This window comes from Penaeus vannamei, chromosome 16 (assembly GCF_042767895.1).
Source record: "Penaeus vannamei isolate JL-2024 chromosome 16, ASM4276789v1, whole genome shotgun sequence".
Classification (NCBI taxonomy): Eukaryota; Metazoa; Arthropoda; class Malacostraca; order Decapoda; family Penaeidae; genus Penaeus; species Penaeus vannamei.
In genome coordinates this window covers 36505590-36514167 of record NC_091564.1, presented here as the reverse complement: position 1 = coordinate 36514167, position 8578 = coordinate 36505590, and positions in this window count along the sequence as shown.

Genomic DNA, 8578 nt, shown 5'->3' with positions numbered 1-8578 from the left:
ATGTTATCATCATTATTTATCATCCCAATAAAATGAATAATGTCAATCACAGCAGTATCTATAATAAAAAAACAACAATGATAAAAATAACAACAATCAAATTAACAGAATAATAACAATAATCAACAGCATACAACAACGACAATAACAGACCGCAGTCATTATGCTAACAACATTGCAAAGGCTAAAAATTAATAGCCATCAACTTAGCAATTGCAAATACGACCGGAACAATAACGACTCACTCGGAGAGATTGCAACGGGTCTGCAATCGCCTTGCAAGCTCGCTCTATTATGACCTGATGGCTTGAACGTGGCCCGGTTCTCAAGGAGGAGGAGGAGGAGGAGGAGGAGGAGGAAGGGGGGGGAGGTGGAGGAGGAGGAGGTGGAAAGAGGTGGAAGAGGAAGGAGGGAGAAAGAGGAGGAGGAGGAGGAAAATGAGAAGGAAGGTGGTGAGTGGTGGTGGAGAAGGAGGTGGAGGAGGAGGAGAGAAAGAGGGAGGAGGTGGAGGTGGAAGAGGAGGAAGGGAGGTGGGGAGGGAAAGGAGGAGGAGGGAGGAGGTGGAAAGAGGAGGGAGAGGAGGGAAGAGGTGGAAAAGGGAGGAGGAGGAGGAAGAAGAGGATTAGGAGGAGGAAGGAGGGTAGGAGGAAGGAAGGAGGAAAAGGAGAGAGGAGGTGGGAGTAGGAAGAGGGAGAAAAAGGAGGAAGGAAGGAAGAGGCTGACCAGACATTAGGAGTAAGGAAGAGGAAGGAGAGATTAGGGAGGTAAAAGAGGGTGAGGGTCTAGCATAGAAGTGTGGGCTGGGTGGGATGGGGAGTAATAGAGGGAGAGGAGGAGAGGGAGGGAGGTGGGGGTGGAGGAGTAAGTAAAGGGAAGAGGTGGAGGAAGAAGAATGAGGGAGGCGAAGGAAAAGGAAGAGAAGGAAGGAGGGAGGAGAAGGAAGAGGAAGAGCAACAGAAGCAAAAGGAAGAAAAGGAAGACGAGGAATGGGGAATGGCGGGGATTTAATTAATACCACCCGCCAGTTATTTAATTTAATCCACACTCTATACATTACCGAGAAATTTGGATGAAAGAGGATAAAGAGATTTATATCAACAAAAAAAGAAAAAAGGAAAAAAAAAGTATGGGGGGATTACGAATGAAAAATGAATTTAGAGATTTGAGAAACAAAATAATAATAATAATGATGATGATGATAATAATGTTAACAACAACAACAATAATAATAATAATGATAATAATGTTAACAACAACAACAACAATAATAATAATAATGATAATAATGTTAACAACAACAATAATAATAATAATGATAATAATAATAACAACAACAATGATAATAATAATAATAAGTGATAATAATAATTATCAGAAATCACAGAAAGAAAAATAATTTTACTGGCTTTCTATACTTCTCTCTCTCTTTCTTTGTCTTTATTGTTTCCTTCCTCTCTTCCTCCTTCTTTCCCTCGTTCAACTAAGTCTCATTCTCCTCTCCTTTCTTCTTCTCGATTTGTTCTTCCTCCTTATTCATTCTCCATTCTCTCTCTCTTTTTCCCTTTCCCTCTTTCTCCCTCTCCGTCCTTTCTTATTTCTCGCTCTAGCTTGACCCACTCCCTCCTTCCTCTTGCTTCCTCCCTCCCTGCTTCTCCTCCTCTCCTTCTACTCCTTCCCTCGTTCACCTCCTCTTCTCCCCCCTCCTTCCCATCTTCCCTCCTCTTACGCTCCTCTCAACTCCTTCCCCCTCCCTCCCATCCCTCAACCTCCTCTTCTCCCATCTATCCCTCCTCTCACTCCTTCCTTCCACCTCTTCTTCTCCCCCATCCTCCTATCTTCCTCCTCCTCCTTCCTCCTCCTCTTCTCCCCCCATCCTCCCATCTTCCTCAACTCTTCCCTCCCCCATCCTCTATCCTCCCTCCTTTCTCCATCATCCTCCTATCCTCCTCTTCTACTCCCTCCACTCCTCTTCCCCTCCCATCTTCCTCCTCCCAACTCCTTTCCCTCTCCACTTCCTCCTATCTCCCTCCTTCTCATCCTCCTCCTATCTCCCTCCTTCCTTCCCTCCTATCCTCTCCCCATCACCCTCGACCTCCTTCCTCATCCTTCTCCTCCTCCAGCTCCTTCTCCCTATACATCTCCCCCATCCTTCCCATCCTCCCTCCTTCCTCCTCCTCTTCTCCCATCTCCTTCCCTCCCTCCTTCCTCCTTCTCCCCCATCCTCCCATCACCCTCTCTTCCTTCTCCCTCTCTCGGGGCCATTACGGAGAACGAGACCGAATCTTCCTTAATTAATGAAGTCCCAAATGACGTCATTCGAAGTGGGGGGGAGGGGGGAGGGAGGGAGAGGAAGCAAAGACGGATAAATGGGTTAGTAGAGGAATCTGGATAAAGAAGGGAGACAGAGAGGAAGGAAAGAATGAAGGGATGTGGAGAGAGGGATAGAAAGCCGTGGTTGGAAAAGGAGAAGGAGAGGGTACGAGAAAAGGAAGAGGGAAGTGGAAATATTTTGAATAGAGGAGGTGAAGGAAAGAGTGAAAGAATGAGGAACAGTGACAAGGGAAGTAGAGAAAGGAGATACGAAAGGAAAAGTAAACAAAACAACACCAAAACATCAAAAAAACAAAAGATGCAAGAATTCGGAAGAACAGAATTATAAAATGAATAAATATGTGAAAAATAACGGAGAAAATATACTGAATATTGACAAGTAAAGAACAAGAAATAAAAAAGTAAATAAACAAAGATAAAAAAAATGCAATCACCCAAGATACAAAGTCATTTCACTTGTTTGTCATTTCGTTTTTTTTTTTTTTTAATTTGTGTGTGTGTATGTGTGTGTGTGTGTGTGTGTGTGTGTGTGTGTGTGTGTGTGTGTGTGTGTGTGTGTGTGTGTGTGTGTGCGTGCGCGTGTGTGTGTGCGCGCACGTGTGTGTGTGTGTGCGCGTGTGTGTGTGTGTGCGCGTGTGTGTGTGTGTGAAAGCGAGGCAAGGCGTCAGTTGCAACGACGACACATCCTTGGCTTTGAATCAAAAAAAGAAGAGAAAAATGACAAAAGAGAAAGTGAGAGAGACAGCGAAAGGAAAAATGAAAAAAAAAACTTTTGCTTTTCAGGTGATGTTGGATTTTTACTGTTTTTTTTCATTACTTTTATTACAATTATTGTTATTATCATCATTATCCTCCTTACTGTTATCATTATTATCATTCTTGTTATCACCATCATTATCATCATCATTATCTCTGTTATCACCATTATCTTCAACATTTTCCCTCCTTTCTCTCTCTCTCTCTCACACACACACACACACACGCTCTCTCTCTCTCTCTCTCTCTCTCTCTCTCTCTCTCTCTCTCTCTCTCTCTCTCTCTCTCTCTCTCTCTCTCTCTCTCTCTCTCTACTTTTCTCACCCTTTTGTCCTTTCCTTTTTATCTCTCTCTTTCCGCACTCGTCATTTCCTGCTACGTTTCCTAACGTCATTATTTCCGTGTCTTTTTATGAATGAAAAGTTCCATCTTCCCATTTTCTTTTTAACTTTCGTTTTCTGCTCTTCTTGTTTTCTTTTTTTTACCACTTATTTCGGTTATTTCGCAAGGGAGGGAAGGAAGGAGGGAGGGAGGGAGGGAAGGAAGGAGGGAGGGAGGGAGGGAAGGAGGGAGGGAGGAGGAGAGAGAGAGAGAGAGAGAGAGAGAGAGAGAGAGAGAGAGAGAGAGAGAGAGAGAGAGAGAGAGAGAGAGAGAGTAGAGAGAGAGAGGAGGGGGAGAGGGGAGGGGAGGGAGTGGAGAGAGAGAGAGAAAAAAAAAAATATATATATATAGACAGAGATGAGAGATAGAGTCAATAGATAGATAATCTAGATGAATGAGATCAAATAAAGAGAGAGAATCTTACGACCATTCCTCCTTCTCAACCCCCTCCTCCACTCTCCTTTCCCCCTACCCCCGTCTTTCAAGAAGCTGAGATCACCCTAAATAATGCCCTTTGCATTATTCCCCCAATTTCCCCCCCACGGCTCATGACACCCCTCCCCCCCGTTCCTCGTGAGAGAGAATGAGGGTTATAACAAGAGGGAAGAAATGAGGAGAGGAGAAGGGAAGGAGAAAGGGAAGAAGAGGAGGGAGGGAAGGTCAGGAGGAAGGAGGAGGAAGGAGGAGAGTGAGGAGGAAGAGAGAGGAGGAGGAAGGAGGAGGAGGAGGAGGAGGGAGAGAAGAAAGGAAAGAAGAAATGAGGAGATGAGAGGGGGAGGAGGAGGAGGAGGGGATATGAGAGAAAAGGCGAGAAAGAATTATGAAGTGCGGAGGAAGATAATATATTTGAAAGGAAAAAGGAAAAGAAAGATAAAATACAGAAGGAATGGAGATGGGGAAGGAGTCAAGAACGAAGATTATTTTTTAAAAAGCTTGATAAAAGAGGGGATTAAGAGAGGATAATGATAAAAAAACAATAATAAAGGAGGTGGAAGCATATAACCTTGACAGCCTCCCCCCCAAAAAAGGTAAGGCAAAAAATAAAAAATAAAATAAAAAATAAAAAATAAAAATCAAACTATAAAATAAGTATAAGAAAACTGCCATGTGAAAAATATTACACGCGCCATTTAAGTCCCGGCAAGTAACTTTAATGGATCCAAGGACCCAGCCGACGCTCGCCAGAAAATAAAATACTTTCAAGGCAAAATGACAGCATTATTGTCTCTCCCCCCCCCCCTCTTCCCTCCGAATAAATCAATGGCGGTTAATCAATGTGAAATTTAAATATATCACGGCAAGGTCATGTCTCTATGAGGTGAAGGAGTTATTCTCTCTCTCTTCTCGTCGCTGTCTCTTATTCTTTGTATTCTTTCTATTTTTTTTACTCCTATCTCTCTTTCGTCTTCTTTTTGCATTCGACTTTTTCTCTTAATTTTCACGTTCTTCTCTCTTTCTGAATTCTTCGTATTTCGATTTTTTCTCATTACTTTTTTTTTTTTAATCATCTATTTATTTCATTCTTAAATGTATATCTTATATATGATTTTTTCGTAATCTTTTTTTCTTTCTCCCTTCTCTCTCCTCTTATCGTCTCTCCCTCTGCCTTTCCTATCGATTTCCTTTCTCTATCTCTTCCTTGTCATTTTCTACTCTATTTTCAAGTCTTGTTATTTTCTCTCATTCCTCCCTCCCTTGTGTTTCTTTGTCCTTCGCCTTTTCTCTTTCTATATCTTTTCTTATTAATTCCTTCTCTTTTTCTCTCCCTCTTCCTTTTCTCTAGCATCTCTCTCCCTCTTCCTTTTCTCTAGCATCTCTCTCCCTCTTCCTTTTCTCTAGCATCTCTCTCCATCTCTTTCTCTTTCTGTCTTTTTTTTTTCTCTCTCTCTCTGTCTTTCTCTTTCTCTATTAATTTCAGTTTCATGTCCTTCACTTTCTTTTTCACTTGCCCTCCTCATCTTTCCCGAATTTCTATTCTTTTTCTCTCTCCCTCCTTTCTTTCTATCTCCCTTTCTCTATTTATCATTCAACACTCTTTCCTTCTTCCTCTCTTTCTACCCTTTATCACTTACTCCTCCCTTCCTCCCATATAGATAACTCTTAACACACGCACACAAACACGTACACACACACGCAGACGCAAACGCACACACACACACACACACACAACACCAACGATTAAAACACAAATCATAAATCTAGTTCGATCTATAATTTAATATAACCCTCCTTTTTTTAATCCCTCCCGTTTTATCTATTTTTATTCATTAATATAATCCTTCCCCTTTCTCAGTTATTTTGATTCACCTTTTTTATTATCATATATATTTTTTATCAACACCCAAGGCCGTTGAGTACACAAGAACCTGTAATTGCCTTTATTTCGCCTTGTACCCGTGCTGTACCCTTGGTTTGTTCCTTATATCCGGTTATTGTATTCATGAAGTTGTTGTTGCCTTGTTAGGAAATGCTGATTAGAAGGCTTTCGTGTTGTTATTGCTGTTGTTATTGTTGTTGTTGTTTTGTGCATTGTCTTGAGTTTTAGTTGCCATTTTTTTTTTTCTTTTTAATGAATAATGTCTTTCGCAATTTCTTTTGTCCTTGTCTGTTTTCCTTCGTTATCCCTTCTTTTTTAACAGCATCGGTATTCAAAATATTTGTATTCAATATAATATACTTCTTTATTTAATCATTTATCTATTTATTTATTTATTTTTGCTCGAGTGACATCCGCAAATCAAGGTAGCGTTTGCTGTGATATAGAATATTTATCTTTAATGCGTGATAAGAGACTTTCATCTGGCAGATTTTAATACACTCGTACAGGGAATAATATCCTTAACTGATTACGTAAAACCTAGCGTGGCTTCATAACCTCTCTCTCTCTCTTTCTTGTCTCCCTTTATATTTTTGCATTCTCTCTCTCTCTCTCCTCCCCTCTTCCTCTCACTCTCCTCCCCCCTCTTCCTCTCTCACTTTCTCTCTCCCTTCCCCTCTCTCTCCTCCCTCCCTTCTCTTCTCCCCCTCCCTCCCACCCCATCCCATCTCTCTTGCAAAACAGACGAGAGGGAAAACAAGTAAAGAAAACGGAAACAGGAGAGAACGCAAGCAAAAAAATAAATCAAAATAACAAGCAAACTCTCGGACACAAACGGAGTCTCGTTACTGAGTTTCGTGAGGCAGGCAGAATTTTTTTTCTTTTTTCTTTTTTCTTTTTTTTCACTTCGTAATGAAGAAGTTTTGGTTCCCTGTGCTGCGTGTGAGTAAGGGGGGGGGGGATGAAGAGGAGAATGAGAGAGTGAGTGAGAGTGACTAAGAGAGGGTGAAAACCGGGTGTAGTGATAGTGAATGTGAGTGAGTGAGTGAGAGAAATGGTGAGGGAGGAAGAAAGGAGGAGGAGGAGAGAGGGAGAGAGAGAGAGAGAGAGAGAGAGAGAGAGAGAGAGAGAGAGAGAGAGAGAGAGAGAGAGAGAGAGAGAGAGAGAGAGAGAGAGAGAGAGAGAGAGGAAGGAAGAGAGAGAAATAGAGAGGAGGAGAGAGAGGAAGAGAGAGAAGAAGGAGAGAGAGGGAGGGAGGGAGGAGAGATGAGAGAGAAAGAGAGAGAGAGAGAGAGAGAGAGAGAGAGAGAGAGAGGGGGAGGGAGGGAGGGAGGGAGGGAGGGGGGGAGGAGGGAGAGGGAGAGGAGGGAGAGAGGGAGGGAGGGAGAGAGAGAGAGAGAGAGAGAGAGAGAGAGAGAGAGAGAGAGAGAGAGAGAGAGAGAGAGAGAGAGAGAGAGAGAGAGAGAGAGAGAGAGAGAGAGAGAAAGGGAGAGAGAGAGAGGGAGAGAGGGAGAGAGGGAGTAGAGAGAGAGAGAGAGGAGAGAGAGAGAGAGGGAGGAGGGAGGGAGGGAGAGAGAGAGAGAGAGAGAGAGAGAGAGAGAGAGAGAGAGAGAGAGAAGAGAGAGAGAGAGAGAGAGAGAGAGAGAGAGAGAGTGAGAAAGAGTGAGAGAGAGGGAGATAGATAGATAGATTGATAGAGAGAGAGATACAAAAATTATAAATACCAAGAATATGAAATATCGCAACATAACATAACACGGTAAACGTAATACCACTACTAATAATAACAATAATAGTAAACAGTAATAATAATAAAAATACATAATTTCTCTCTCCTTTGTTTACAACTTCGACTGACCCGAAGCGACAGTGCTGCCACCTACCCCCCCCCCCGTCCCCCCCCGTAGACCAGCAAGACGCCCTACATTGTCAGTAGAACAATGAATTCTACAATTTCCTTAATCAGATAAAAAAACAACAACAACAAAGTCCCTATTCTCTGCTCCTTCCTCATGAATACCACAAGGTCACAAGGCGTGACATGAGACAAAAAGGAGAATCTTGTTTTAATTTTAAAGTCGAAAATCCCCCCATAATGTTTACTTACCTTCCGTGGCGGGAAATATTTCTTTCTCTCTCTCTCTGTCTGTCTGTCTGTCTGTGTGTCTGTCTCTCTCTCTCTCTCTCTCTCTCTCTCTCTCTCTCTCTCTCTCTCTCTCTCTCTCTCTCTCTCTCTCTCTCTCTCTCTCTCTCTCTCTCTGTGGTGGGGATTGATCAGCTTTCGTCCTGTGGCTCGAGTGAGAGACTTGGAGACACTCACCTGAAAAGAGCGAAAGAGAAAAAAAAATTAATAAGATCATTGGCAATTAGTTGCATTTCAACTTTTTTTTTTCCAAATTAACGTATGCAAATGTCCTCGTAAAAGCTTAAAACAGAAGCGTTAAATGAATTATATGAGAGATTTTATATTGAGTTGAAAGTTAATTGTGTTGGTTTCTCTCTCACTCCGTTACGGGTCTAAATTATTTTTTTGCGAATCATCTGTTGTTACTTTGCTGCATATTTCTTTTCTTACATATATTTCTTCTTCTTCTTCTTCTTCCATTCTTTCGCATATTTCTTCTTCTTCCATTCTTCCACACATTTCTTCTTCTTTTCTATCCATATACTTACCATTTTTTCTTGATTTTTCTCTCTATCTGGGAATTTATCTACATCTTTTTTCTCTACGTATCCTTTCACTTGGATCAGCTGATGAGAAACCGTGATTTGCCTGGAGGAGGGTAGGGTAGG